Source organism: Siniperca chuatsi, linkage group LG3 (genome assembly GCF_020085105.1).
Source record: "Siniperca chuatsi isolate FFG_IHB_CAS linkage group LG3, ASM2008510v1, whole genome shotgun sequence".
NCBI lineage: Eukaryota > Metazoa > Chordata > Actinopteri > Centrarchiformes > Sinipercidae > Siniperca > Siniperca chuatsi.
Genome location: NC_058044.1, coordinates 11,068,552 through 11,095,867, shown reverse-complemented (window position 1 = coordinate 11,095,867; position 27,316 = coordinate 11,068,552). Strand labels below are relative to the sequence as shown.

Below are 27,316 nucleotides of genomic sequence, written 5' to 3'. Positions count from 1 at the left end.
GTAGTTATTGTGTGTCATAACTGTGTATCTATGGGGTGAGATTTAATAGCATCTGCTGGACCTTAGGAAAGGAACCAGTGCAGAAATGCTATTAAATATTGATAATTAGCTAAATATTTGCCTTGGCACCTGCTTTGAGCCACTGTGCTAATTGGCATGGGAACAACTGCAGTGGTCACTGAAGACACACAATAAATTGTTCGCACAGAAACTGGCAGAGGTGAACAAATCAATTAGAAAAAAAAAAGATGTGACTGTGACATCCAGAGGATTAGATTGGTGGCTGCTAACAACTGAATATTGTCTCATTTTGAAAATTATCAAAAAATGAAAACATTTGTACAAAAAGCTGACATCGAAAGCTTGCTAAGATTGGTACTAACAAAACAACCTCACCTTCATCCAAGATTTATCTATATATGATGTCCATTCCAAAATGCTTCTACACATTAGTTCTCTGCATGGCTTGTTAGTTTATTACATTTTGCATTAACAAAGAAAACAATAGCCTAGATTACAAGGAGTTCAGTACAGGGCACAGCCTGTCATGGTTATACACTAAGATTTTAGCACATTGTTTATTCTTGACCATGAGATGCGATAAAATGCAAGCAAGTGGACCTACGAGTTAATATTTTTTCACACATACTGTGAATTACAGATCAAATATATATAAGCCAAAAGAGAGATGGCAGTCCATGTAAATATCATACAAAGGGACTTCTGTAGAGATGGTGACCATACACACAACAGAAGAATGAGAGTCAGCGTTATGCATCCATCCATCAGTCAGTCCATCAGACATACCACTGAACCATCTGCCAGCCTCCCCCATCCCTGGCTGAACCCCCACAGCCACCAGCCAGAAGGAGGCTCTCTCCCGGGGCCTGATGTGCTAATGTGAACCTTTGTGGGCCGAGCTAAGTGAATAGCTAGGTGTCTGTAGCTTAGCTGTGGCATACTGCTTGGATATCTCTAAGTATTAATTCATCTTGTATTGAGGTGATGTACATATTATTTTGAAGTCTAACAACGTATCAAAAAATAATTCCTGTGTGTCATTATGGTCATGTATCTGTTCTTAATACGATTTGACAAAAGGATCCAGGGAATATCAACAAAGCTAATTTTTTTTTAATCTATTCATTTGATTTTTTGAAAAATCTTTTGTGTTGATCTTAAAAACAAATCTGAAAGCCTGCAACAGTGCTCTGCATGGCGTCTTCTGCAAAATTCAATTAGACATAATGTTGCACTGCAATCTATTCATTTGAGGCACCCAGTGAGGCAGCCAGTGAGGCAGCCAGTGGGAGTGTATTGATTGGAGTGTGTCATGTGTGGAAGCGAGAGAGGGGTGGCCACAGTTTTTTGCTTAATGGACTGAAATAAAAGAGGCGGGAATGGGCTTTAATTAGGGAACAGTGGCAGGGGCATATACTTTCCCCTCCCAGTAGTTACACTGCACCTCCTCTGCAGAACACACTCATCCACCCATGCATTTTCACATGTAGATGCTCACAAACACACACACAATTCCACTACCAATACATTCACACATACAACAACAAAACTACACACTTGCAGTCTATCACCCATGTACACACACACACACAAACACACACACACTGAGACACACAGGAGGAGGGCAGAGGAGAATCGAGGGGGTGATGGTGGAAAGGATGAAAAAAAAGAGAGTGCTGGGCTCCCAGGGTCTCAGCTGCTGCTAGGGTGCTGCCTGCTCCTCGCAATGAGTTGCAACTGTCAGTTTATTTTATCTCAGGCTTTTCATCATCCAACAGAGCCTGGTTGGAGGAAGCCACCTGAGAGTCTTAGGAATTTGTTGGCTACAAGTCATTAGCAAAGACTGCTGAGATGCGCCAGGGCCAGAGATGTGCGCGGAGTACTGCTGCAGACAAGTGTGTCCCTTTAACCCTTGATAGGCTGATTGGCACAGCAGCTTGGCTTTGATGGCTGGATAATTACATGCAGCCTAGATGACGCAGGGCAGGTAAAGAAACAAGGAAAAGGGAGATGATGTGAATGAAGGCATGAGGAGAAGATTAAAAAGTAAAAGCCAGTTTGAATCTATTTTAACTTAAGAATTGCTGTATACATATAGACTGCAACAGAGGGTGAACATCTTGGTAGGGTGGTAGATCTGTTTCACTTGACTGCACACCCACAATGAGATGGACATGACTTAAACAGATAAGTAGGTAATTAGTTTGCTGAAAAGATGGCTGTCATACAAAGGGGAGAGATTTGATAATTGTTCAATAGGGATTAATGGCACACTTTTGGACAGTCTCTCCTCAAATACAAAAAATGACAAAAATTGTGTGATGAAAAAAAGATCTTGAGAAAGAAGCTCAAACCACGCTTACTTTCTCACCTCCACAAACCTGGCCAATCACAGTGTGAAGTGGGTGCGCTTTCAGATTGTTGGTTTTAGAAAGTTATCGGACGCAGCCCTTCCAATACTGATGTCGGAAGGGTGAAGGGAGAGGGGGTTTTTGAACATCCAACAAGCACTTCTGTTGAACCATAATGACGCCTTTAGACAGGATCAGACAGGTAGTAAACAAGTCTACAGTTTAGCCAGATTATCCAGACCACAATTTTGAGGGAAAACCAAAAGTGAGCTCACCTGAAATGTTGGTAATATGCCCTGTGATGGATGTTTACAGAGGACAGTTTGGGTAATACTTTCACTGTTTACTGCATTTTTTAAAATTTGTATGATCGTCTGAGCGCTCATGTTTCTTGCCCTGATGGACTTCCTTTTAGCAATCTTGCTATGGTTCCAGATATCCGCAATTAACTTGAGTTAATGAAAGTTGTAACAAGCCAGCCACAAGCCATTTATCCGGCATGGATACATTTTTGGCGCCCCCAAAGAGGTTTTAGCCAGCTCCAAAGGAAAATCACCAGTGCCAAAATGATAAGATTTGAGAATAAAAATAGCAATTAAAATCCTCTCCAAATGTATTTAATAAGCAATTTATCAAACAACTGTTGAAAAAGCAGAACATAAACTAAACAACAACAACATCTTTGACTTCCGGCAGTCAACTCCCCTCTCATCCACAGTTGCTATATTTCACACATGCGGCTGGCGGCGCTGATGCTCCAGCTAAACTGGATTGTTTTAACTGGGCCTGAACACTCCGCTGTGAAGCTAGCGCTAATGGGAGAGAGGACTTCCTGTGCTTTCTCATAAAATAAAAGCTGTTTTATTGCACCCCTCGCCTAAACCAAACAGAGTATTTCCAGTACGCGTCAGAGAGAAATAAAAATAAAAAGTCCTTGTTTATGTAATGTTACTAGCTTACAGTGTCTTGTTCTCTTCACAGCACAGTTGTCCAGAGGGTCAAAAGCTAACTTAGCTAGTTAGCAGCTGAACTAACGTTACGAGTCATTGTGATTTTTTTTCCCTGTGGCTGAAAAAAATCACAAGAGAAAAAGCAATCAATCATCTGATTACTCTACCCGCAACTCTAAAACGTATTTGGGAGACCCCTGGTTTTAGGCTATTTTAATTTACGCACAAGACTCCCTTCCTTAAAGGGTGAAGGCTCAGCCGGTAACACACAGATGCAGTAAGGCTGAGGGGGTGCTAACCAGAGATGGAAGAAGAATTCAGGTCCATTATTTAAGCAAAAGTACTAATATCAACCCCACTGTGAAAATACTCCAGTACAAGTAAAAGTTCTGCATTCTAAACCTTACTAAAGGTAAAATATGTCAACATGTTTTACTATTATATATGATGTGTATGTTGCATTTTACTGCTGTAGATGTTTAAGGTTGAGCTAATTGTAACTACTTTATATACTGTTGTTTAGTTTACATTATTGATTATGAGAATGTACAGTATGTTATTCTAGAGAAAATGTGTATATCTATATATCGTATATCGTGGCATATCGGCCTAAAAATATCGAGATATTATTTATAAGCCATATTGCCCAGCCTTAATTGTACGCGGACCGATCATGCATAGTGTCGTGTGTAGTCACACCCCCAAAGGCCCATTCTGAGCCAGGAAAAACCAGAATTATAAACCAGAATTATCCTTTAACAAACAATAGCAAAGGCAGCAATAGGTAGGAAGTAAAGAGCAGCACTAATGTGTTCTTGGACCGCTGACTTCCTGGATGAATTTGGATCACTGAACATGTCATTTCCACTTCACTTACATGCCTGCCAGCTGCAGGTACAGTGAAATGTTTAAACATGTCTGTGTAACCACTGTGTGCCAAGCTAACAGTAGCCTATTGTTTATTGTGTGTAATCTGTGGGAGTCCACCACAGATTTACATTTACTTTTAAAAGGGTACCAGCTCATCTCTGATGCCACAATGCCTTGGTCAAAGAGAGAAAAGTCTCTGTAGCTTCTTTTATGCTGATTTCAAAGAGTACATGTCCAAGTGGGAACACAGTATTAAATATGGATTCTGTTTGGGTCCCACTTCAGTTGCCTCCTCAACCCCACCAAACTCCCAAACAGTGTCAATGTCTCCGTCTATGAATCCATGTAAGTGGATGTTTTTGTAATGTGAAGGCTCCAGAGTGTGAGGCTTACCTTGGAAATGCTGTATGATTACCTAACAAACACAAACAATGGTTGTAACCTTGACCACACAGAATTATTCTTTGGGAATGGATGAAGGGTGAGGAGGAGTAAAATGTGAAATTCCAATGGGTGTCTCTGTGTGTATCTAACCTTGTGAAAACACAGAGACGTGTGTTTGATAGAGTTATTACACATCTGTGGATCTACCATTTGTGCGGCTGAATCTATTACCATGAGAGAGACAGGGCTAAGCTGAGATTCTGTTGGGACATTTCATCACCTCTGTGTCACGGGTCAGGCAATTGCAGCAGCCACTGTTTGCTTTTCATTACTAAAATACAAACTTTAAGGATGTCTTTTTGTTTTTCTTAACAGAACAGTGTTTACTCTAGCAATGATTAGAGTGTTATTATTTCTACTGTGCCCCTGAAAATGTAATTTTAAAAGCTGAGAGAGGGTATTTTGGCTTGGAGAGCCAGCTTTTGTTCCAACAAAGTGCAGCCAGTTTATTGCAGTTATACGCATTGAGGAAAATAATTAGCCAAGCACATGTTGTGTATATTAAGTACAAGGCGCTTCTGTCTGCTCTCTGGAGCCTTTTTTTCTCTTAATGTACGGTAGTTCAAAGAAATAGGGCTGCACTCTACACTGTATGATGATGATGTATAATCACTCCCACATCAGTCAAAAACTGGTGTATTTCATCATCGAAGCAACTGGTAAACACATTTCATGTTGAGATCAACATCAGGCTATCAGTACATTGTGATCATTGTTAGCTCAGTGTGTTTGTTGCTTTACATTGTTAAAGCCATTTAGCTGACATATTTATCTTTCCCTACATAAGCAGCAAGTGATCACTTTCAAGGTGTGTCATATATCCATCAGGGAGGGGAAATAAGATGCTGGTTATCACTGCTAGACCTCCCCTGACAACTGTCCAATTATGTATATCACACTCTGCCTACTGTTTGCACTAGAAGTAATCAATAAAGGACGTGGCTGAGTGCGCATACATTTTGGCGGAACCAAATGCATGAAAACTTAATCATTCACTCAGGCTGGCAGGGAATCAAATATCGGTAGCGAACAAGTAGGCATTGGTTCTTCGTGAGGGGAGGGACTGATTAGTGATTGTAGCTCCAAGTTTGATGGGGTGTGGTGGGGGTGTGGGGTTCTCTCCTGACGCGGCAAATGGAATGGGTGACAGGTGGAAATGGGGATGAAAAGGCGGTCCTCCGTTTCATGAATAAATGTAAACACAGCGCCATGCAATTACTTCGGCTGGTCATCTCTTTTAGGTTGGGGTGGGGGTAAACGTGCGGCTACATCCCTCCAGGTCCAATCTAATGAAAACGCGCAGGTTACTGGGGCGTTTAATTGTATATACGGTAAAGCTAAGAGTGAAGACTGTAGGGGCTTGTTGCGGATGAAAGCCCAACCCTACAACTGGAAAATTTGATTCAGTTTAAACATAGCGTTTCGTTTATTGATCCGCTGTGGAAGGTGAGATCATCACAGGAACACGACCTGAGCAGATGGATTCATTTGAACATGTCATGAGAACACATGGGTCTTGTTGCTCCGAAGAATAACTTGTTACACAGGGATGGCAGCCCAAATGAAATTTTTAATGGCAGTGTTGAAATAAATACTATGGCTTCACATTTTTCGAAGAAGTTCACTATCTGTGATTCTGTATTTTGTCACAACAGATATGTTCAATAGATGATGACTTATTCAGCTATATAAAAAATATATAAAAGTTACATAAAATCTTAAATAGTCTGTATTGACATCTGACTCAAATATGATTCAAACCAAATGTCTTTTTAACAATTAGAAAAGTTGTTAAATAAATGTAATGTATTCTTATTCAAAGAACAATCATACAGACAAGTGCAAATCTTTATCCTATTTTAAATAAATCTTATGTAATCGTCTGCATGCATATGCATATCTATTTGGTATTAACACTTATCCACCACAGAAGAGGCAGGTCAAAGCATACCACAGTTATATCTTTTCTATTACCAAGGTTAATCAATAATTCATGGGTCACAATAGCAGGCAGTGCAAATCGGGGGAAGAGGGGACACCCAGAGATCCTCTCCCTAAGCAGGATCCCCTTAAAAACAGGAAGTGGAAATCAGAGCCTAAAACCACTCTATGTAGAAAAAAAACGATCAGGAAGCTTCCCTCACACACACACACCGCTTTGGCAAAAGGCAGACCATATTCACAATCATCATCACTGACACTATGGCGCCTGTTCAGGCATTCCTTAGTGAGGCGATAACCTTTTCTTTTCCCTCTTTCCCTGCGCTGGTCTCTGAGTAGTACTCACACCATCACTTAGAGCATTAATCAAAAAGCATGTGCCTAATGGCTCCTGACAGCCAGCGCCCATAATGGGCTGCAGTCCAAGCCTGCATCTTCCTCACGCATCTGGTAACACTAACAGCAGCAGCCCAAGTACAGCTGCCTGCCTGGCCACCACTAGATTGTTAATGACAGTGGGTGATACGGTCTCACTCACCATAAAACACTTAGGGCCCTGAGATGTTACCACATCATGCATGAAGAAAGCTTTTTGATAGTATGCTAATCTCAGCCATTACTGTGGGATGATTTACAATCACTTAAACAGCACATGAGCTGGCTGTAGAGACACAGGCTGGCTGGCTGGGATAATAAAGACGCTGGCGCATGTTGATCATTAGAGAGCTCTCTCTCTCTCCCTCTCTCTCTCTCTTTCTCTCCCTTTGTGTGTGTGTGTGTGTGTGTGTGTGTGTGTGTGTGTGTGTGTGTGTGTGTGTGTGTGTGTGTGTGTGTGTGTGTAAAAGCATGCACTCTGGATGCGGTGGCATTTGGTTTAATTAGTAAGCGATTTTAACATGAAAGAGACAAAAGACAAAAGGGAGAAAGCATGTTGTGCTTTATAGCGGTGCAGCGTTGTTTACTATCTGTATGTGTATTGATGGCGATGCATTAATAAAGAATTGTATGAGGTGCAACAATTTTTTTTAATTATTAAAATTCCAATAAATGACGTTTATTGAAGGTCAAACAAACACTTCTTTTGATTTCTCCCTGAAAGTGCAAAGACATACTATATCCCTTTTTCTCTAAATAATGCTTTTTCATAAACTTCATATCTATACTTTCAAGCGAAGTATGATGGAATAGCCAAGATGCTATCAATTCAAAAGAAATAAACCTTTAACAATGAATGAAGCCTTTAGAAATAAATATACTGCACATATTGGAAGTGAATGACAAATCTATTTCAAACATTTTAATATGGCAAGCCACGTTTACTAATTGGCCTTCAATTTAGCCGATACATAAACCGATACAGATCAATTTGTATCGATACTATACACTGTGAATCAAAGATAAGATACAATTTGACTCAGCTGTGATTTAATATTATTTCAGCTGTTTAAATGTTTAAAAGGATTTGCATTTTTTGTTCATGAATTACAGTGTTCACAAACAAGTTTTTAACAAACTAAATAGAGTAAGGTTGTCAAAAGTATCAATACTTTTTCGATACAATGTGTTTAAAACGTTATGATATTAGTTAATTATAGTATCAAAAGTATGGAAGCTATAAAAAAAAACAGATCTACAAACAGATTTTCAACCTAAGGATGCACAGATGAAACAACAGGGAAGAAAATCATCTGGTTCTTAATATGTGTTCAGTGACTTTTTCTGTACCAGCATTGTGTGCAGGTTGTTGATAAAATGTTGTTGTTTTTTTATTATCCTATTTTGTGTGCCTAGGACTTTCATTTTTGCTATGGTATCGAAAGAGGTATCAAGTATCGTTTTTTAATATGAGTATTGTATTGAAGTTTAAAATTCTGGTATTGTGACAACCTGAAAATAGTGAGGATCAAGACTTCCAGAATTTATATTTTAAGTATTGAGTCACCAAGAAAAAATGTCTCAAAGGGGTTTAATTTTTCGTTGAAACTGCCTGGGTGCCAGGTTAGTGTATAATCAATGTAATTATAACAGTAGTATTTTATTTATATTGTTACAGAAAAAGTTATTTTGATCCTTAAATAAAATAATATCCACAGATATTTTTGGAATTCAAAGAGCGGTATGTGTTCAAATAAATAATATGTCCTCCAATAAACACGACAGCATGCCCACCTGACCTGCAGCTTACAGTGTGATGGCTTGTTTTACCAGTGTTTCAGCAGTGTTTTGCTATGTTTGACAATTTATGTTACCAGGCGACATGCCATTCAGCAACCTGCTGCCAGTGTGTAACACCTAGTTTTTCGATTGCTTTTCCTACATGTAAAGCTAGGAAATTACATCAATATTTCATAGGAGGCAGCATTTTGTTGTGCACAGATTCAATGGGCAAGGAGATAAACAGTGGGATATTAATAATGCAGTGCGGTGACACTGACCTTATTTTGTGCCTTTCAACCTGCACTGATATTTTGATGCACAGTGCCCCGCTACTCTCTAGCACACGGGAGGTTTTCACGCTCTTTGTTCAAAGCCTGGAAAAAAAAGACACTTCCTGTTTGACAGAGGTTACATCACTGCCTAAACCACCTAAAGACATTAACGAAAATGCTGGGGCAACGTGTTGTTTTTTTGGATACTCTGTGGAAATATGTATCTTCATTTTTACAGAAACAATGAGAATGCTAAGTGTCGGTTTGACAACTGGTGTTGACAGCTGAGCAGATGCCTTGAAGGTGAACTGTGAGAGGCTTTGACAGGGGACTAAAAAGGCAGTGCAGCAACCTCTTCTTCACTGCACTGTGGGGATGATACTAAGCAGCCAAGAAAAGCCTGTTAGTCCAAGTTCAGGACACCTGTACAAATAAAAATGTCTAAGAATAAATACATTTTTTGAAAGGAAAATCCAGTATGGCAGTGGTGGATAAGGAATTTTATGCTTTGTCTATAATGTGTCAAATTTTGACCGCCAGAATGTCAGTGTGGTAAAGACATGAAGCACAAAAACAAAAACTTTGTAGGGTGTGTAAAATTTATAAAAATCATTCTTATTTCTTGCCATAATTATGATATGAAGTTCTGGGAGATAATTTAACGTTGTCGTTTATCAACTTTTTGCAAATCTTATTGTGATGATATGATCATATTAATGGTATTGTTGTCATCAAATTAATGATTCCAAGCAAATAGTAATTAAAGGTTTTATATCATACATTGAAAAGAGTTTCAGCTGATGAAATTATTTTGTATACATTTGCCATACTGTGATTTACATAAAATTGATATTGTGGGGAAAAAATCTTATTGATATCAACCATGTCATGGCATTTATTCACTGATGTACTCATCCTAATGGACAAGTACAAACACTGCAGCAATTATATTGTAGGAAACAAAGAGTACTTCACCTGTAAAATATTTTTTCTCTATGCAATAAACTACTTGTACTGACATATCTATGCTTTTGATTACTCTGTTACATTTTAACTACTCCTTCAATGTTTAAAGTAAATAATCTCAATTACAATTTAACTATAAATAATCTGTATAAGATTATCCTGTTATCAGACATCACAACACAACAAGGAGAGACAGTAAAGGGCAGCAGTGCTGTCAAAGTGTAATATGACATTAAAAATGACGTTAAAAAAAACGAAACTCATCCCTGACAGTAATGGAAAATTTTGAGGAACAACTTGAGCCACAGGTTGAACAGGACCAACGGTTAATCAAAATACAAAGCCATGCAAGTACATGTGTACTTAAACACAGTGTACAGTCCAGTCGCTAACAAAATATGACTAGTTCCAGGGTCATTTTTGCATGAATGAATTTTTCAGGTTTGGATAGTGTGCAGTGCATCACACTAATCCTTATTTAGCACCACTGCTGCCGACTTCCATCTATTACTTAAATACGATGCCAGTGTTACATATTCAGCCAGAAGATATCCATTTAAAATCTATAATTCATGTGTTAAACATTCTATTTGGCATGTTTTAAAAATAAATAACCTAAATGTGTTTTTAAATATCTCTCTGACCCCTGAGACTGTGTGTGCATGTGTGCGTGTGTGCGTGTGTGTGTGTGTGTGATCTGTCCATGAGCTTGTTCTCTCAATCATTAGTGGTTTAGCAGCGGTCATGTCTCTATGCAGGACAGAAAGACTTGTCACAGTAGAAAGTTGCTTTAGAGACAAGCATCTGTGTGTATGTGTTTGTGTGTCTGTGTGTTCGGCCTCTGGTTCACACATTTACAAAGGTGACAAACAATGACTAAGCCCCATCTGCCAGGAGCTTTTACCATGAGTGTTTTAACAACCAGTAATAAGTGTAAATAATAAATGGGCCATATCTTACCATGAGGGGGACTCGGCAGCACTGCTAAACTATTTAAGGTGCCTTGTTGATGGGAGTTATTTTTTGCTGTGGGGTTGTAGAAATTCTCTGGCTTCCCAGTAGAGGTTTGGCCTGACAATAAACAACAGTTTAATACTTTATCTAATCCCTGCCAGGAGGTGAGTCCAACAGCAAGCTCTTGCAGATGTTCACATCCAATAATCTATCCATAATTGATGAAACAGGGAGGTCAGATGTAATGGCTGCTGCCATTCCAGCAACAAATAAATGATTATTGACAAAACAAGCCAGTGTGGCACTGAGTGGGCTGTGAGATGACAGGCACGGAGCGGAGTGGCGTGGCGACGAGGCAGGAGGCAGGAGAGGGAGGCTGAACTCTGGACCACTGCTCCTCAGATGGGCCAGACGGGGCCCAGAGAGCGCAGATGATCCCCTAGTGGAAAGTGGTGGACACACCTCTGAGGAGCCGTCAGGAGAGCGTAAACAGGAGGAGAATGAGAGCGCGCGGGGGGGGCAAGTGGCGTGGCGAGGTGAGTGCAACTGCATGGAGTGAGCTGAGTGCAGTGGGCCAGCTGTCCGCACTTCTTTCATCTCTGGGCTTTATGTCAGATACAATCTACCTGACTGTCAAGCCTCTGCAACCATCTCACAGCCCTCTCTCCCTAGTCCTCTCTCTCAGATCCCCCCCCCCCCCAGCTCTCTGGTGGCTATACAGAGGCGTCCACCTCTGTGTCCTCTGATTCTTCTGGTTAAATCTCTGAATGGTCTGCAGCATACTATATTCTCTGACTAAAAGCATAAAGTGCATTTTCCACATTTAACTGGACATTTTGCACAAAGATAACGATGATTCAATGCAAAATGAATTCCCTAAAATTGATTTCTGATTAGCTATGTGTTAGCTCATAGGCTAATACACAGTATTATATCTGCTCTATTTTGCAATATTGTGTTATATCCACAAAAATTCAACAATTTCAAATTTAATACATTATAGTGTATTTTTAAATGTTGCATCCAAAGATGCAGGATTGCATGAATGCTGAATTGACCCCCAGGTGATCCTGGAGAAACAAAAACAATTTTTAACAAAAATTATTGTGCTCAAACCTATATGAATTATATTCACTAATGAATAAGATATCCTAATGGCTTAATAGTGTAAATTATGGGAAGTTACTGGTAAAAACAAAAAAATTCTTCACGTTTTATTCCTGTGAACTATTATGAAAGATCAAAGCTATACATGATTCAAGTTTCAGCTCAGAGTTCCTTAAATAAAATCCAAAAGTGAAAATATTCTAATCCATACCTCAGCTTAATATGTTAGCAGGTTGCTAACACCACTTACAACTTTTAAAATAGTGTGAGGTAAGAGATTCTTTAATCTTGTTGCAGTAATATCATTTAAGAATTTCACCCGTTTCAGTGTTTGTATGGAAAATAATAATTAATGGGGGGGTAATTAATGATGAACATGGTGCAGAGAAAAATGAAGAAAAACAGTCGCGATGTCACACTGTGACTTCTCTTTGGCACTTAACTGGATTTAACCCACTAAACAAAAACTGCACTTCTTTAAAGCCTCATTAACTCTTACATGGTAAATGGCTCTGTGTTGCACAACAGCACGAGGAAAATGCTTCGAAGAATCACTGAAAAAGCAGAGGACAACATGCTTTTTAGTTCTGAAGAAAAAAAAGGCATTTTTTTAACTCCAGCAGAGGGGTAGTGACTCTCCCTTGTAGAGTTCCCTTCTCCACCGCTTAATTACTGCGTGCGATCATGAATATTTCAGGCATATGCTTTCCCACTTTGTCACTGGAGTTCAGAACTAAGAGAAACAAGTTCATATGCATATTAATAGGGGGTTTGTGGGTGGAGGGGGACAGGAGGACTAAGGGTTGCCAGTGTGCTGGTGACAGCAGGAGGAAATGGCACTCATTCCCCAGCAGCTGCTCTTTTTAGATCCCCCTCAGAGGGAACTGCCCGAGGAGGGCCTCCGCCACAAAGGGGATAAAGGAGATGAGGGCTCTTGATGGAAAACAGGCAAACAACCACTGGGACCCTATCCTACCCCCCTTCAAACACTAATGCGAGTGCGCACTCGCACACACAGAAACCCTTGGACCACACTTAGCCGACCCCCAGGAGTTGTCAGGACCTCTTTAGCATTTTCCGCGGCGGCTGCTAAACTGTGCATTAGCACCAGGCTAACGGGACCACTCTAATGACAGACTGAGACTGAGGAGAGATTTCTTCCTAGCTATGTATAATGACAAATGGGATGCAGTCCTGAGGGAGGAGGAATGAGCTGGGGCCCAGGAAGCATCTGAGGCCCCTATCGGTTGAAGAGGGTCGTACTATTAAAATCCCAATATAAATGTAAATCCTAAGTAATAATTCATAAAAATGGCTGATGCGACCCTCCCCTGGATCACGTGCGTCACTGCACTAACATGGTCTAGGGGCAACATTAAACATTGTCTAATTGAATTTATGGACCTTTAAATACCACTTAGCACCCAGTAGAGCATAATGATATGCTTTATTTAACATATCTAAACAAAGGCGATTACGGCATTGTGCAGGTTTAATGGTGCACAAAGTGTTCTCTTTCCACTTGATAAAGAGGCCTATTTGCACATGTGAAGGTCTTGTTACCATACCCTGCAAATAAAAGCCTCCTCAAGAAATTGATAATGTTGCTGCATATAGGACAACTCTTGATTAATTTGAACTCTGTCAAGTCTGTATGGAGACATCAGGAACTTTCAATGGCAAGTTCAAAGGGAGCGCTAATTAGTTTGACCTTTCCTGTCATAATTAGCATGCCCATTTAACCTCCCACAATTTACCAAGAACAAAAGGGGCAACACTCAAGCTGTGTTTCTGGATAGAAAACATTCTCTTAATTGATGTTTTCCAGCAATACATGACACTATGTTTTACTCAACATGCCCCTCATTTGCACAATTCTTAAGATGGACGCAGATCTAAAATACACACAGAAGTACTCAACTTGTACTTAAAATTTAAGACAGGAGTACAAAGGCGAGGCATGCAGGGTAAGGCAATTAGAGCACTGGCAGCTATATCACTTCTTCTAACATGTCAGAGGTACTAAATGTGATTTATAGCGGGAGTCCCTGCTGGGCACTCTTAAAGGGGAAAGAATTGAGAGGCATTCAAGAAGAGTGTAATGGGGAGGGCTTAATATTACGATCTAAATATATGTTTTGAGGTTTTTTTTGTTTATTTTTTTTTTTTGAGAGGCAGAAAAAAATAAATTTACCATAGCCAAAGACAAGACAAAGCTTATAAAAGCACAAATAACACAACCACCACTAGTACATTCTGCTTGGATATAAATGTGTGTTAAGTAATCTTACAACTGCAAAGCCAATTACTTACGGTACTCAAAGTGTTATTAACCATTTATCGGCAGCAAGGGCAAGCCAATGACAGCCTACGGACAGCATTACAGTACAAGTATAATGCTTATATCTGCAAACACATCAGAATGACTGTCACAGCTACAATAAACTCTTGTGATCTGTTTCAGATCTTGTTCCACTTTCCCATCTGTCGTCATCACAGCCCCTATAATTCCCTTTCTTAGTGTAAGATTTTTCTGTCTTTTCTCCCTTTAGATAGAAGGCACAAAGAGAACAGGACAGAGAGGGGTGGCTTTTGTTTTGGTACCTCTGTGTCTTCCCCCACTCTCTCTTTCTCTTTCCTTCCCTCTGTGGGGCTCTGGTGTGATTATTACACTTTCAGTGGAGGATTTAACCACGGGCCAGTTGGGCCATCGCCTCGGGGAGGCCCCGATTTCAATGCGGGTGTGCTACTTTTTCCCCCAGTTTATTGCCTTGCCTTTTATTCTGCCAGACAGTCCCACTGACATCAGGGGGCTCTTAGAATAACTCGCCCGAGGCAATCAGATCCCTGAACCTTAAATCAGCCACCGTATACTGGTATAGGTTCCACATCTGAAAATGAGCTAGTACTAATAGATACAGATAACTCATATGATGTTAAGGATGAAACTATTTTTTTTTTATTGTTTTAATATTTGCGTACTCTGTGCTCACCTTTAACAACCTTTAGCTAAGATGATAAAACAAATTGTGATTAAAAAACTCGATTGTGACACTTTATATACATGATATTTATATTTTATAAGCATTGCAGCGCTACGTTTTGTACTGTTTGCACTTTGTGCACCAGACACCACCATGCCAATACACATAATTGCAACCTATATCAGCAATTAGTTTAGTATCTTCCCATAGCTGCATTGCAAAAGCTTCACTCACACCACTTCTCCTTTTGTACACCACAGTGCAAATGAGAGGCCAAGTTTTTTTAATGCTACTCCTCACACTAACCAAATTTACAACTGGGTTTGTACTTTTAAAAACACATTTACATGAATATCTAAAGCTTAAGCCTCTTTAACTCTACAAGATATCAAAGAAAGTTTAATAGATATTGTTAAAAGTATCTATTTTTGTCATTCTGATAAAATATTTGGCATATATGATTTATGTGCTTCAAACATTCTCTCTGTGTTGTGTTTTTCTGTTATCTCTCCACAAGTCTCCCGTCTAACATATTTTGGAGGTGCAGATCACGAAGAGAAAAACCTATCGTGGTTTGGATCTAAAGAGTGGATAGCAGCTAAAATCGATCTGTGACAGTCTTAGTCAGTTTTAGTCTGCTAATTGGTCTATATAAGAGATTAGGCATAATTAGCTGTTGTCAAAGTCAACAGGTCTTGGCCTCTCTCTCCTCTCTGGTGTGTGGATCAATGTGACGGGTCAAGTACAGGTCAAGCTTATGTAAAAAAAAAAAAAGAAAAATCTGACCAACTATGATGAAATGAAAGGACATCAATACTGCTGTGTGCTGTGTGAATAAACAGCACATGTCCAACATTGTCAAGCTGATGAGAAGTGAATAATAATAATAATGCAGCACTAATATTAGATCTTAGAGTGCTAAATAATGCAACCTCTGACTGTATCACAGTCTCTTTTCCATGCTGTAACAAAAACTAAGTAGTGGGGCCATAAAAATTAAATTCCTTGTCATATATACAATCAACAAACTTATATTCACAATTTTATAGCCATACATTTTATAGAAGCTAGTGTAAAAGACTGCATTGCTCTTTTACATTAGAACAGCAGTGGTTCCCAACCTTTATATCTTGTATGTACAAGCGATGTACAAAAGCATATAAAGCATGTATAAATACTTACAAATCTTGTCACAAGCTGCATGTGCTAATGAGCTGTAAGTTTAATTGATAACCAAGTTCATATGAATGAGGTTAAAAAAAGAGTTTTTTTAAAAGAGTTTTTTTAAATAAAAAAAGGAAGAGAATCAGAAAAATATTTTTATGGCAGAAATATGGTTTGTTTTTCTTCTGACCGATCTGCCTGTTAATCACCTGGCGACCCCTCAGATTTTTCTTGTGGCGCCTTCGAAGGTCCTGACACCAAGGTTGGAAACCAATCTATTCCCGTGTTGTGATGACAGCAAGTTTACAGAGAGGTAAAGTGGCCACATTCTCATCCTTCCTCATCCAAAATGACCTGACCACAATTGAAATAAACACACATGGGCGAGTTTACCTTTAATGAATCACATTTGTTTTTCTGATTTCACACTCTTTATAAAAGGAAAGGTAGACCCATAATCAATCAAGTTAAAAAAAAAACCACCATGGCGAAAATGCAAACCAAAAGATGATGAATTTATGCTACTGAGTAAACACTTAATAATTTCTTAATGTAGAACTGTCAGAAGACTTGATTTGTTGCAGGCTGATATTTACATAATTAAGACATACTGTAATTTCTGTCCCGTGCATGCGTACATAAGCTTGCATGTGTGTTTGAGCTTCAGCGTATGAATGACAGCTCGAAGAGCCCATGTAGTGGGTAAATGTTGCAGAAGGCCAGACTCTCAGGAGTGAGCACTGTGGACCTGTGATCTCTGATCTGTGCGGGAACCCAGCAGGACACTATCACTGACTCCACTATCATATCAGCCGTAGACATAAACTCACATTTGGTGGGCTCCCTCGTCTCATGCTACAAGAGGTTTAGCACATCTAAAATTGATGGCTCGCCCCTCCTAGTAGAGGTGTATCAGGAGTCAGAGCTCTAAAAAGAAGTAATTGTGCCCTTGCTTTACCCTGCCATCCTACAAGGGATACAGGTCAACAGAACAGCTGGAACTTAGAGAATGTTAAAAACAAACATTATTTATTTGTCGATCGGCTTCAACATGAAATAAAAAGGCATTGCTGAATTCTTGCAAGGCTGTAAGAGGGGTCTTCACAGGAAAAGTCACGGCTTTAAATGTCTAATTGCAGTTGGAACCAAGCAGCTGAAGCTGTGTGTGAAAAGCAGTGCATAGTTATAGCTTAAAAACAAGAAAAGTGCTTTAAACTGAAAAGAGAAAACATTGAATCATTGTTAAAACGATGTTAAGTTAAATTCATTAATATTGAAGCCTCAGCTTTGTTGAGACGGCTTTAAGTCAGATTGTATCAGCCTTTAAGATCTGAGTTTAAGATTTTATATGCAGTTTATGCAAGCAAAATGGGCCACCGCCACATCGAGCTCTCGCCTCACTCTTTATTGAAAGCTTTCTTAAAAACGACTGATAAAAGCCAAGGGCATCTTTTAGAATTGACACACTCTTTAAAACATACATCTCATGAAAAAGACTTAAAGAGGGCCAGTTGCAAATTTAATATAACTTGGGGGATGCTGCAGTGAAATACCATCAGTGTGCAGGCAGCGGCTGTTCACAAAGTAACTGCCTGGGTCTGAGAGAATACTACGCTCACATCACATCTAAAAGCCAAACAACTGGCAGACAGAGGCGAGGCAGGCAAGGCTGATGAAGAGCGAGGAGAAAAGGCAGGCTCAATTGAGCTGGAGAGATATACCCCGATTTCACCTTTTTGCATCACTTGCTTTTGTACTATATGTCCATTCAGACAAGAGCCTTTTATGGCATGAAAGTAAGGGTTTGATGAGTTCATCTAAGTAAATAAGCAAAAAAGACAATGAAAAAAAAGTTTCATGACACGTCTGATTCATCCAACACCCTCTACAACCCCAAAAAAACAAAGAAACCTGGACAAAAGGACTCTCAGTATTCAGAACGACACAAGTCAAGAGCTCCAAACACATGAGAAACTTAAGTGTAATTCTGTTCACTCCTATTTTGATGCACTTTTTTTCCACCCCATAAATATTTGATGAAATGGGTCCAAACCAAAGCTATATAACACTCCTGCATAACTGATGCTCACCCCGTGAGCCATCAACATTAGGGGCATGATTGAGTGCATTCAAATGAATTCAAATTGCACATTGATTACTTGATGGAATAAATTGGTCCTTCCCACCACATTCCCCCGTCATTCTTCAGCTCTGCTTACATGCAATAGATCCCAGAGAAAGCAGCGTTTGCAAGACAGAAGGGAAAGAAAGGGATGGATAAGACCTTGTCAAATGCTCGTTTTTATTTCCCACATATTTCAAAATGATGTGTTGATTTGATCTCTGTGGGAAGTTAATTGGGTTCATAGATTGCTCCAGGTATTCTTCAGGTAATTCAGTGTTGTGATTGCTAGAAAACAAAAAAAAACAAAAAAAAAACAGAGACCTCACTGTGCTCCAAACACACTGCTGCATTATTGGGAGTAGCTAATTATTTTTACTGTGTCAGGGGTGTGCATTTTTGCCCAGTAGTAACACAGTGAAAAGGAATAATAATTGGAAAATCTAATGAGATGAGGCTAGCAGACACAAAGAACCTAGCCTACATTGTAAAAAGTTAATGCAATTTACAGAAATCATCATTATTAGCTTCCACTGGCCAGTTAGGTATAACTAATATTTTTTTCAGTAGTGCCCTCTCTATTTTATCATTCATACTGTCAATCAGGACTATAAAGGCATGCAGTATCAGGACAAACAGCATCACTGACATTGCAATGCAATTAATGGAAGATTGCAAAAACCCAAGCCTTAATTTCTGCAGCAGCTCTGCTCTCAGAAACTGAGGTAGTAGCTTCAGGATGAGCCTTAGGCGTCTCCCAGCTGTCAAAGTTGGGAGGATATACAACGAGGCCACTCATTTTCCGCTGAACAAGTTGTTCAGCTGAGAGCAGGTACAGGACCTGCAGGGTGGTTTGCATATTGGCACTGTGAAGGTTGAGAGAAGCAGAACCTCTCATTAAAACCTTCAGATAACATTAGTTCTTCTATCAACACTTTACACCAGCCAGTTCCTTTCCATCTCCTCTGCAGCTTTTCCTCTGTGGAGCAGCTGTCTTAGGAATGGCGAAACCTAACATAAACATGAATAAATAAATTTCCCATCTAATTACTTGCTTGAAAAGATTCATTCACACTCCCACCTTTCAGCCATATTTTATTTAAACAAAGGACATCAATCCTTGAATCATAAATAAAGGGGCCACTCCATGCCAATTGTTTTAAAATGTTAAGCTATAACTAAAACCTCATAATGAAGCTGATCCGCAGAGACCAAGGTCAAAAGTAAAAATCATTTTGGTAATCCGTTGTACAACAGTTCCCTCACACGGTGGCATAATTAACTTGAATATATTAATTCTTTAGTACATTGCTTATTGAATTATACATCCTCAATTTGCCTTTGACAATACAGTATATTGAGCAATGATGGTGAATAAAGAGTAGTAGATAAGACCTGTTGGCATATCTGGAGCCCCTGAGCATGAATTATTATCCCTGTCTCACTGAAGGACATTCTGTTGGGTTCAGGGAAATCATGAACCCCTCCTGAATAGGCCTATTTGTCTGAGTAAGCTGTAATTGCTTTCTCAGGACATGCAGAAAAGTTTCAATATTTTGGAGTACACCGAGGCTGCAGGAACTGAACTGACTACCAAAGAGAAAGTTGTACACAGTGCTCTCCATATGATAATAAATGTCTGATTAATGTGTGTGTTCAACACCAGTTGTGTTCAGTGATGGGCAGCAAGCACACGTTTACAATCAAATGCCAAAATATGACTGTGGTCATTGTTAGCAAACTCAGACTATGTTTATGTGACTTTTCATGAGAGTAGTAGTTAAATCATAGCCCGACCAATACTGGGTTTTTGAGACTTCTGAAAAAAGGTTTTTCTAATAACAATATATTGGCCAATATTAATTTTTTAACGTAAACATATAACATAAGCTAAATTGCTAAATTTGGAAAGTGCATTCTGATTTTTGATTTATGTTACTTTGTATCAAAAGTACTATAAATCAAAATAACTTTCAGTTGGAACTTCCATAGAGGTCCGTATTTTTTAAAGATTTTTTTTTTTAAGTCTAAGGCTACTTGAGATTTTGATCAAAACTTGCTTAATACAAACAATGATTTTAGATAAAAATGCATCTATACCTTTACAGCAATATAAAATTTGGACATAGTTCAGCAACTAATCACTAACCAGTCAAATGCAATGACTGTATATTGTGCCTATTGCAACAGTAACATTGATCCTGTAGATATCAGCAGATTTCTGTCAAAACACAACAGCCACTTAATGTGCCACTTAAGTGGATGTTAGACCTTATACAAATTATCACACAAGGGCCAGACAATATATATAAATTACCTGGTATATGTGTGTGTTTGTATTTGGGTCTGTGCATACTTGGTCCGTGCTGTAACGATCAATTTTTTGGGTTTATTCTTTAATACTGAAACAAGATAGAAATATTTTTAATTTTCCATTAAGTGCCACGCATTTAACCCATAATCCCTTCAGCTTGAGTGATTGCTAAATACCAGTTTGACAAAGGTGGCAGCACTGTAAAACTTTCCCATTGTCTTGTCAGTCATGCCTGAAGAACTCACATTAACATCTCTTATTCTCACTTTTTTAGCCACAAAAAATGGCAAAGATTCTTTTATATTCAAATGAGAACATTAACATTAGACATCCGGCATCACAAAGTCCCTCTCTGTTAGCATCTCATTTGAATATCTCATATCTTCAAGACACAGCTCAGTTAGAGTCATCTGGGCTTTTGTCCCCAGCACGGGAGACCACAGGCAAGTCAGAGAGGTGTCACATATCCAGCCTAGTAATTTGTGATGAAAGAACCCTTTCCTGGGATGAAGGTAACGAGCTGTCAAGGTTATAATGGCTAGCATAAACATAGCTAATTAATTAGAAACCAGGTGAGGTAGGGTAAGGCCACACTGCTGAGAGAATCCATAATTAGATAATATGTTACATATACTCCTCAGAATAGATTGTTAGGAAGGCAAAACAATTATGTTGGTGTGAATATCAACAAGGAGAGACTGATAAGGAGTCTCTCAGTGGCACCTGTAACAACCTCAAAGAGAGCATGCATTATAAATACAAAAGGCAAGCCATTCTCTATTAGAGATGAAGACCAAAAGCCACTCAGACAATAACATATCAGCATCTCTTTAAGTGCACCCCAACTCCCTCAGACGTCTCAAAAATGCCAAACAAAATGAAAATGGCATGCTCCAGCTCAGAAACTTGGCGCTGAGTGAAAACTTTCGACAATGCTTTTCTCAGAGGACCAAGTTGTCTCTTTTTAGACTTTGATAGTAAATTGCAGCTAATCTATCTATACTGTTCACTGGGAGGAGAAAAGGCTTTTATTGTGTCGGGTTCGTAATATCATTTTGATATTGTAATTAGAGAATGAAAATAGAGGTTAAGCATTGCTGTAGTTGTGAATTTAGCCTAAGCCAAACAAAAGCTGGGTGGGAGTTAACATTCAGGTTAAAATTGAAAACTGTAAATTAAGGCAGGGAGGTGAACATAGACAGCCTGACTGGCTACCTACGTATGTCTATAGGTAGCTTCTAAGTATGGCATTTAGAGTTTGCAGAATTCTATCAGCGTAATTACCACTAACTCTCATTAATATTGGGGAAGCTGAAGACACACAGCATACCAATTCCTCTGCCCCAGGCTATATTTCTAAAATTTACTTTATTGGATTAATGATGAGCAAAGTTGGAAATACCTTCATATGGCAATGAATACATACCCTATTTCTTGAGACTAGCAATTTGGGAATAGGTCTGTTTGTAAATGCAGGTTGCATATCATGATCTAGTTGACCAAACAATTTAGGTTGAAAAGGCCTTCATTTCTGAGTCTTGAGAGATTTTTATTGGACTAATCCAGTAATTCCACAATCACGATAATTCAACCTGAATTTACAGTATATTGCGATGTAGATATAGTATATCTGAATTGGGGGTCTAAAGATGCAAGTTGTGCAGATTATAATGCCCTCTGAAATGAAATTTCTGATTTGGGGCTATACAAATAAAACTGACTTGACTATATTGTTATCCTATATTATATTATATTTAAACAATGCAATGTGGGGAGTGGGGGGCAACATAGGATGTGACATGGATAATGGGGGGACAAGGGAAAGACACAATGACCATCACTAGTGCACTTCTAGCTAGCATAGATAGCGATGACTCTCTGGGCACTCTTAAATGAAAGGGTTGAAACTGTCCTCTCAAGAAGAACAAAACATCAGACTTTAACACAGCAGACAGCTCTTTTCCCATTTCCAACCGACAGTCAACATATCTTTTTGTTAAGCATGACCACAGTCGTTCCCTAACTTAACTTTAACCATAGTGGTGTCACATCATAAAATTGATTTATTTTCCAAAGGTGATTTGAAACGGTTTTGGAAGGCACAGACAAATGATGTCATCCTGCTGATAGGGACACCAGATCAGAAAACGCTTCTATATGTCGTTCTTTCTTCTTTCTATTATCTTTTCATAATTGTTGAGGAGTGGCCACAGAATTCAGTTTAACTGACCTTTCAACTCCAAAATGCAAAAAGAGACACATACAAGCTAGTTTTGAGCAGCAAAAGCGTTTTTTGCACACAATATGTGTATTGTTGAAAGTCACCTGTATTAACACAATATGTACACAGAATCTATGTCATTATGTGCACAGCACAAAAAATTATTTAATGTTAAGTCCCTGTTTCGGCTGAATGGCAACCATTTATTTTCGTAAACGGAGAAGCATCACAGTGTTTATCGCTAACTCTGGCTGTTCATGTCAATGGTATAGATGAGTGGTTAAGATGCTTTACACATGTGTGGTGTTTCTAAGCTGACACTGCTGGTTAAAATTCAGAATCACACAAGTGCAAGTGAGCAACAAAACGAGGAAGGCCTTGCAGTCAGGAATGTTGAAGGGAAAGCACATTTGGAGTTATGGCTACTCAGCATAATATTTTGAGCCATTGGAATCCCATAATGCAAAATGTTTCATCCTATAGATTACTGTATGTACAAATCAATTCACATTTAGTTTTTATGGAACCCTTGGGGAAAATGCTGTTGTTTCCTCAAAAGAAAATAAAACTCCACTTTATGGACTATCTACTAAATATTCAAACACAATGAATAAAAATTAAGAATAACATTAGGCCTGAAAAATGGTGTTATCTTCAGAATTCCTAAATGTTTCATGTTTGATTGAGTGCAAACAAGTAACTCTGGGTTCAATAATGTTTTAAGGTTCATGTCAGTCACTACCATAAACTGAGTGTCTCATTTTGTTGATATCTCTGAGGACAAGTTACACCATATCCACCACTAGTTTTTGTATTACAGGAATACAAACCTTCTGGTTCAGTCCAGAGAATAGTACAGTCCACTCTGACAGTGGAGACTCGTGTACCTGCCAGCAGACAAATGGACTGTCTGTTTCCCTCCATGTACAGGTCCTGAGGGCTTACGGTTATGTTACACTGGACACATAAACCAGTTGCCAGATATAACTATTCAGGTGTCAATAATGTACTGGTCTTTTCACTGACAATACTTTTATTGGCCAGTGATGCTAGTTATTACTCTATCTACAGAAAACATTTTCTAAATAAAAAACATTCAAAACACACGGGCACTTATTTTAAGTTATTTTAACACTCAAGAATAAATGCTGCGTGATTATTTTCATTAAAATAACCTCATAAAATGGATTGCATAATATAGTATTGAATTCAGTAGTAGAGAAAGTTCTAGTTCACATGTATATTTCTGAGTCCAAAATGCTCAATGGTACTGATATTGTATCCCTGCATTATAAAGGTTTTATGTTTATATGTTTAAAATAGTCTTTTTGCCCAGATATTGCATTTTTGATTAATCTCTCCAAGTCTGACAGAGTAATAATAAAGAGAATTTGATTCCCCACAACTTTCTGTTAGATACAACCCCAGTGTAATCGGTTTCTTTAAAATAACTGTAGATATTGGATGATAAGCCAACATTGAATTTATTCTGAAAATAAAAACAGCCACAGCATTCAACAAGTTATCACTTAGAGTATTTTATCAGAGATGCTCAGCAGATTTAGTGTAAGTTTCAGCAGCCCTGACTTTAATTTCCCTTAGCGTTGCAGATGCCATGGATGAAACCATTTTCACTTCTCTGCCCTAAGGCTCCTAATGGTGCTGCTGTGGTTCCTGCTGCTAAGGGGTAGCTGCCACCACCCCCCTAATTTACCTGCTTGGTGGTGCGGCCCAAGCCTCGGTCAGGAAGTGCTGAAGCTGATCCAGCTTATCGGGCTGGCTCCTCCAGGGGCTTCTGCCACCATATGGCTGACCCAGGCCCTGCAGCCTCCCCAGGGGTGACTCGTGCCTGGATCAGAGTAACAATTCTGAGTATACGGTTCTCCACATTACCCCTCTACCCCCAGCATGACTACACAGATGTTGTTTCAGCATATTCCTGAAAATGTGAACTATAGCAGGGAGATGAAAAATAAGCAGGGATACTGGAGCCATGCAGAGGTTAATTTGGATTAACCAACCTTTAAACATGCCTTATTTCTCAGCAAATAGATATAAGTTCGGTATCAGATAGTCCGTTTTTTTTTTTTCAATACTTGGATGCAAAAAACACAATAATTGCACAGTTTGGTAAGTGGACAGAACTCTCTACCTGTGGCAGTATTCACCACAATACTCAGAGCACCATGTGGGAGATGCACTTTCCAGCAGTTTCACTTTTCCAGGCAGTGCCCTGACATTTTAAATATGCTTTCACCAGTGGTTTCAATGGTCCTGCACCAATATTTGCATGCCTTTTGTCCCCAAAGGCAACAAAAGAGGATAGAGAAGAGATAGAGAGGAAAAAAGTCAACAGTTTTTACACCAGCCAAAGCTGTATCTAAATGTGTCTTACATCTCTGCACCCTGCTAGGCCCCCCATCCCTCTCATCCCTCGTTCCTCTCGCCTCCTGGAGGGCAGAATGATTGAGGGGCGCTACCCCTTCCTTTTATCCTGCAAGCGAAGGTCTGCCTCTCTCCATAGTCAAAAACATCAACTGAAGAGGTGTAGTAAAGACGAGGAAAGCGAAGGGGAGGGACGTGAAGTGTCACATATTCCCCTAAAGCACAATGAGCCATGTACAGGTTAGATGCAAGGATATGAAAAGTCATTATTTGCAGGCCTAAAGGGATGTAGTTGTTGATATACCATCTGGCCCATGTAACAACAGGCAAAAAAGGACAACCTATTACAATCCTCTGTAGTATAGTGGTTTGCTATCAAAGACCTACAAAGGCCTTGTTGTGGCTACCTTGTTATCTAATTTGTGCATGTTTATTTATGTGCCATGTGCACTGGTTGCCCGTGGGAGTATGAAGATGGAATTTACATGTTTGAGTGCACCAGGCTGCTTCTAAAGTGTAGGCAGTATGTGTTTGAACATGGGAAAAAATAGTGTTGCATAAAGAATAATTCGCTAACTTAAGGGAGATTTCATCCTTTGGATATTTTATTTATTATTTGTAAAAAAAGAAAAGAGAAAAAAGAAATATCTAATTAAAATCATACTTAACTTATTAGAATCAATAGAGCCACTCATTTTTGGTATTTGACCAATAAATACTTTTTACTTTTCTTGATTGAGGAGGTTGGTCAATATGAAAAATAGTGTAACAAACAGCGTGGAAGCATAAAAAAACTACTTAAAAAAGCAAGTGATTTGAATTGAAGCAATGCATATTTACTGTATATATACTCAGTATACATGACTTAATCCTTAATATGTAAAATTAACACAAGATAACAATGCACTTAATATATAACACTCAATGACAAGAGGAGCATATCACTGCAACTGGAAGCCAACTAATATTCCAACAAGGCAGAGCCACTCCACAGTCAGTATAATAGACAATCAGACATCATGAATACAATTACAGCCCAAATGTACCGGCACAGAGACAAAAACAGACTCAAGACAGTTAAAAGCTATCAGAGGACAGAGGAGACAGCAGATAGAGGAACATCAGGTTTCAGTTATTGCTGGGTTAATGCTGGCTTTGGAGGCAAAAAGCAATTTTCAGCGAGAACATCAGTAAAAGCATGGAGCTGTTGACATAAAAATGTCCACTTCAGTATTGCTTTGCAGCTCATTCCAGTCGCTGGGAAGAGTAAATTGTAATGAGGAGAGCCTGATGGAGGCGTTAGCTCTGGGGACTGTTAACTGATGGGCAAATTGGGTGTTATAACTGACAGAGGAGATCTGTAACATGCTTAGGTTTGTAATCTAATCTCTGCTGTCATCAAATGACACGATCAGGAGTTTTATCGTCAATGTATAGGAAAATCACTTTGTATACTCATAATATAGTTGCTTGAGCATTTACACTTAGAAGAGTTTTATGAGTGTGTGAACTCGGCCAGTGTTGGTCTCTAAAGCTTGTCTCTATCAGTGGAGCAACACTGGATGTCACCGCCACCTTTTGTTTCATATTGAGAGATTTGCTTCAGAAATACCCCTTTTACTTAACCTTTCAAGCTCAAAAATGTCAATTCTTGAGTGCATCCAGTTTTGTTTAAAGATTCTGAGTAGGCCATTTATTATTTACATGTCTTGTAAATATATGCAATAATTTAATATTTCTATTGAATCTTTCAAGATATGCTATTAATTCAGCGAGAGTATTCGTGATCTATTTGTACATTTGACAACTTAATCTACAGAGATCTATACAGAAATCATAATAAGGTCTTTAAATTGTCTTATTCGGTTTAACAAATACAACAGAAAGTCAAGCAATATATATGGAAAGTTAAATTACTTTCTAATTACCAGTATTTTTGTCATTGTGGCCTCTGGTTCTGTAATAGTGAAAGAGATGCTGATGATTGTTATGTTTGCAGTTACAACACTGCCATGCTGCAGGCAGGACCAGCACAGTGCAGTGTTTATATGGTTTGTAGGGACACCTATTGGCTAAATTTGAAAACTACACTG

General features: G+C 38.9%; 1 long non-coding RNA gene across 1 annotated transcript in view; it reads right to left on the bottom strand.

Annotated features, from left to right (window-relative positions):
• Positions 1-27,316, bottom strand: part of LOC122873674 — a 54,630-nt gene that overhangs the window by 3,543 nt on the left and 23,771 nt on the right. The window contains exons 3-4 of the long non-coding RNA XR_006377486.1: positions 24,553-24,687; positions 9,013-9,108 (exon numbers count right to left, since the gene is read on the bottom strand). This is a non-coding gene — a long non-coding RNA (uncharacterized LOC122873674). The remainder of the gene's footprint in view (positions 1-9,012; positions 9,109-24,552; positions 24,688-27,316) is intronic.